Source organism: Petaurus breviceps, unplaced genomic scaffold (genome assembly GCF_028583685.1).
Source record: "Petaurus breviceps papuanus isolate PSGF00001 unplaced genomic scaffold, PetGlider_PUasm1.0 108913, whole genome shotgun sequence".
Classification (NCBI taxonomy): domain Eukaryota; kingdom Metazoa; phylum Chordata; class Mammalia; order Diprotodontia; family Petauridae; genus Petaurus; species Petaurus breviceps.
Window position 1 is genome coordinate 6,554 of NW_027185595.1, and position 5,618 is coordinate 12,171.

The following is a 5,618-nucleotide window of genomic DNA, read 5'->3' on the forward strand; positions in this document are numbered from 1 at the left end:
ATAATACACTTTGATCAGATAGGATTTATTCCATAAATGCAAGGATGGTTCAATATTAGGAAAATGATCAATATAATTGATCATATCAACAATAAAACTAGCAAAAACCACAAAACCACATGATTATCTCAATAGATGCAAAAAAGGCTTTTGACAAAATACAACTTCCATTCCTATTAAAAAGACTAGAAAGTGTAGGAATAAATGGAGTCATCCTTAAAATAATAGGTAGCATCTATTTAATGCCATCAGTATTATATGTAATGGGGATAAGCTAGAAGGATTTCCAGGGGTGAAACAAGGATTCCACTATCACCCCATACTATTCAATCTGATGTTAGCAGTAGCAGTTCATAAAGAAAAAGAAATTGAAAGAATCAAATTAGGAAAAGAAGAGACTAAGCTATCACTCTTTGCAGGTGATATGATGATGTACTTAGAGAATCCTAGAGAACAAAGCAAAAAAATTACTTGAGACAATAAATAAATTTGGCAAAGTTGCAGGACATAAAATAAACCCACATAAATCTTTGGCATTCCTGTATATTTCTAAAGAAATCCAACAGCAAGAGATAGAAAGAGAAATCCCATTTAAAGTTACTGTAGAAAATATATAATATTTGGGAATCTACCTGCCAAAAGAAACCCAGGACCTATATGAACACAACTACAAAACACTTTTCACACAAATAAAGTCAGATCTAAGTAACTGTAAAAGCATAAATTGCTCATGGCTGGGTCGAGCTAATATAATAAAAATGACAATTTTACCTAAATTAAATTACATATTTGGTGTCATACCAATCAATATACCAAAAGTTACTTTATAGAGCTAAAAAGATAGTAACAAAAATCATTTAGAAGAACAAAAGTTCCAGAATATGAAGGCAATTAATGAAAAGAAATGCTAGGGAAGGTGGACTAGCTCTACTAGATTTTAATCTGTATTATAAAGCAGCAGTCATCAAAACTACTTGGTACTGGCTGAGGAATAGAGTAGTGGATCAATGGAACATATTGGGTACACAAAACTCAGCAATCAATGACTATAGTAATCTACTGTTTGATAAACCCAAAGATCCCAGTTGTGGGGATAAGAACTAAGTATTTGACAAAAACTGCTGGGAAAACTGGAATATAGTATGGCAGAAACTGGACACAGAACATTATCTAACACCATATACCAAAATCAAGTCTAAATGCGTGCATGACCTAGGTATAAAGGCTGATACTGTAAGCAGTCTGGGAAAGCAAGGAATAGTGTACCTGTCAGATTTATGGAGAAGGGAGGACTTTATGACCAACCAAGATTTAGATAGCATTATAAAATGCAAAATGTATAATTTTGATTACATTAAATTGAAAAGTTTCAGAACAAACAAAGCCAAGGTAACCAAGATTAAAAGGGAAGTGGGAAATAGGGAAAGGATTTTTACAACCAGTGTCTCTGACAAATGCCTCATTTCTAAAATATACAGAGAATTGAGTCAAATCTATAAGAATATAAACCATTCTCCAATTGATAAATAAATCAAAGGATATGAACAGGCAGTTTTCAGAGGAAACTTTTCATAAGCATGTGAAAAATGCTCTAAATCACTAGTAATTAAAGAAATGCAAATCAAAACAACTCGGAGAGGCCACATCTCACTGGTCAGATTGGCTAACATGACAAAACAGAAAAATGACAAATGCTGGAGAGGATGTGAAAAAACTGGAACACTAATGCATTGTTCATGGAGTTGTGAACTGATTCAACCATTCTGGAGAGCAATCTGGAACTATGCCCAAGGGGCTATAAATATTTTCATATCTTTTAACCCAGTAATACCACTTCTAGGGTTGTATCTGAAAGAGATCATAGAATTTGGTGGAAGACCTGTATGTACAAAAATATTTATAGCAGCTCTTTTTGTGGTGGCAAAGAATTGGAAATTAACAGGACACCCATCAATTGGGGAATGGCTAAATAAGTTGTGGTATATGAATGTAATGGAATATTATTGTGCTATAAAAAATGAGGAGCCGACGGACTTCATATTTACCTGGAGAGACTTATACAAACTGATGCTGAGTGAGAATAGCAGAACCAGGGGAAATCTGTACACAGTTACAGATGTAATTTATGTGTAATGACCAACTTTGATAGACTGGACCCTTCTCAGCAATGCAAGGTTATAAGACAACTCCAAAAGACTCATGATAGAAAAAGATGTCTACATTCAGAGAAAGAACTAGACAGAACTAGAGAGAACAGAGTTTGAATGAAGATGGAAGCAAACTACCTGGTCTCTCTCTCTTTTTCTTGTTTGGTTTAGTTTCCTCTTTCTCATTGTTCATTCCATTGTTTTCAATCCTTCTTTACAATCTGACTAATGTCTAATGTGAAAGTATTTGCAGATCCTATATTTGACTGTATGCTGCTATGTGGGGTGGGTGAAGAGAGAGGGAGAAATTCTGAAACTCAAGGGAACGCAGAACTGAATCTTGTAAATGAAAAGTAAACAAGCAAATTAATTTTAAAAAAAAAGTAAAAAAGAAATGATCAATCTTTAAATTCTCTTAAAGAAAAAAAAATTGGAAGAAATAAAGAATCACATATAAAGGTAGGAAGCAGGTGAAGGTTACTATCTGATCTTTCTTCCAAGCACATATAAATGAGAAACATTTCTCGTGGTTAAGCTTTCTTTGTTAGAAGTATGGTCCCTCAGGTTCCATCTCTCTAAAGCTAGTATATATTATGGGTTAATTTGGATTTTTAATCACATTAACATAAATTATAATTTCATCCAGGGATGGATGAGCATCTGAGGTAAAAGATCCCAAGACAAAGTTTGTCTTTACATGTAGTCAAATACCATTAGACTTTCAACTCCTTGAGAACAAGGACTGGTTTGTGTCTTTTGCTGAGAGCCATGTAGATGTAGACTCCACAGAAGTCAATGAACATAAACTCTGGGCTTGTAATTATCCCCTTTAACATGTAACAACACTGAAGCACCAGGAGAATGTCAAGACCTTGGTCCAACCCGAGGATTTTTAATGCAGAGAAGGTATTTATGATAATCATATTTTCTCCTCTATGATTATGTTGCATAGAGAGGGCAGTCATTAAGTGGGCCAGATTCCATGACTCTTTTCAAGGTTTATGTATAGATTGAGGGATTAAGGGTGACTTAAATTCTATGGAGTATTTGACATAAAATGATGTTATATGAAGCAAATGTCTGTCTCAAACATACTGTAGAAATAAAATTTAAGTTGTACCCAGATTAATGATATTGTTTCTTTACAAATTCCTCTGAGACAAAGCCAAAGTACTATTGGGCTTCTGGTCCCAGAGGACCTCAGCAAGAGTAGAAATACTGCTATCTCCTATTCCACTGAGCTATTTGTGGTTAGAGGACTCAAGAGAGGAAGAAAGATACAAGAAAAAAGAGATTTATATTTTGCATGCAGGTAGGCATGATATTCATTTCAAAATGCAAAACTCAATGCTTAGAGAGAGCTAAGGAAAATGGGGGCTATTGGCTGGAAATAATTGTTTCTTTTTGTATATAATCAATGAATGTACTTTGGATCTTATCCTGATAAGTAGAAATGAGCATCAAGTTACACTATAATTTTCTAAAGGTATTTTTTAATTCAGTCATTTGTTTTACATAATGATTAAGGTTTCAACAAACCACCAAAAAGCTGAGACTTGGTATATTGATTTGTGACATACCTTTTTAAGTAATTAATTAAACAACATTTAAGTGCTTACTCTTACTATGTATTCTATTAGGTAATATTAATAAATATTCAGCATCAGGGAATAATTTTCATCTTTCCTAGCCCAGTGCATAGCTCTAGGAAGTAGCTTTGTTCATATATTTCTGTGTTTGTTTGCACATGCATATATGAATATATTTATGCACCTATGAAATAATTCTTGATTGTCTCTGTAGATGTCAACCTCTGAGCCAGTAATGAAGGAAAACCAGACCCTCTGCACCAAATTCTCCTTTGTGGCTTTCTCCTCTCTTGGTGAACTACAGCCCATTCTCTTTGTGGTATTCTTAGCCATATACACATTCACTGTAGTAGGAAATCTAGTGATTATGTGCCTGATCTGGATAAGCCCTACGCTCCACACTCCCATGTATTTCTTCCTGGCAAATCTATCCTTCCTGGAGATGTGCTACATCACCAGTGTGGTGCCTCAGATGCTGGTGCACCTGCTGGTGGAGCCCAAGACAATGAGTGTGACATGTTGTGCAGCTCAGATGTATGTCTTCACCATCCTGGGGCTGACAGAGTGCTGCCTGCTGGCAGCCATGGCTTATGATCGCTTTGTTGCTATCTGCTACCCATTACGCTACACATTATTCATGAGTCCTCGGGTCTGCTTGCAATTGGCTGCAGCATCCTGGACAACAGGTGTAGTTGTGGAGTCAGCCCAGACCACGTGGATCTTCACTCTCCCCTTCTGTGGCACAGGACAAATCCAGCACTTTTTTTGTGACATCATGCCTGTGGTGCAACTGGCCTGTGTGGACACCTCCCACAATGAGATCGTGCTGTTTTCTGTTTCAGTGCTTTTCATTATGAGCCCCTGCCTGCTCATTCTCTGCTCCTATGCCCGCATTCTCATGGCCATTTTGAGAATGCCCTCTGCTGCTGGCCGGCGCAAAGCTTTCTCTACTTGTTCCTCCCACCTCCTGGTAGTCTCTCTCTTCTATGGCACAGCCCTATCTTCAACCCAAGTCTGCCCATACTCCAAACACAGACAAAGCAACTGCCCTCATGTACACAGTAATCACCCCTGCACTCAATCCAGTCATCTATACTCTAAGAAACAAAGAAGCGAAAAGAGCCTTTTGGAGAATAGCCAGGAGGAACCCTCTTATCCAAGCTGCCTAAACTTGGCCCAAAAACCATAATTAGTAAAGACTTACAAACCCAACAAAAACCATAATTAGTAAAAACAAACAAACAAACCCAACAAAAACACCACAAAAGCCTCATTCTAATAATTTGACTTTGTATATGTCTGCTCTTAAAACTTTAGGTATGGTAGAAATGTGGATTCTTTTCCTTCATAACCTTCTGTCCATGCTGGTGAATGAGACAGCAGAGTGGAATGCTGGGTTGTTCTTGCTACAGGATTATCAGTAAGTTCTTACACTTACAATAAGATAATAAATTTATCTGGTGCTTTATTTCATAGGAACATGTTGGGATGTTGGAAAGAAGAATCCTCCTCAGATATGGATTGGAGAAGAGTTGAGAAAGGTAGTTGGTAGATTCTATCCATGACAGGTGGTAAATTAGTTTATTACTTGAAGGTCTCCATTAGTAAACCTCACTACCATAAGAAGTACTTTTGGATTGTTCTTAGTCTATAGTTATTCCTTGAACTGAGTTAAATCTGCCTCTGTAAATTTCAGCCACTGGGCTGGTCTTATTTTACCCTTTGGGACTAAGTCTATTTCTTTTTGCACATAACATTCCCTTAAAGACTGGAAGACAACCTTTATATTTCCCCCTGAATTTCTCCTTTTTCCAGACTAAACACTTCTATTTCCTTCAAGTGATCCTTCTTTGGCATTGTTTTAAATCTCTTTGCCATACTA

General features: G+C 36.5%; 1 pseudogene; it reads left to right on the forward strand.

The window, feature by feature from the left end:
• Positions 1-3,950: 3,950 nt before the first annotated feature.
• Positions 3,951-4,905, forward strand: LOC138155292 (olfactory receptor 10C1-like; annotated as a pseudogene).
• The last annotated feature ends 713 nt before the right edge of the window (positions 4,906-5,618 follow it).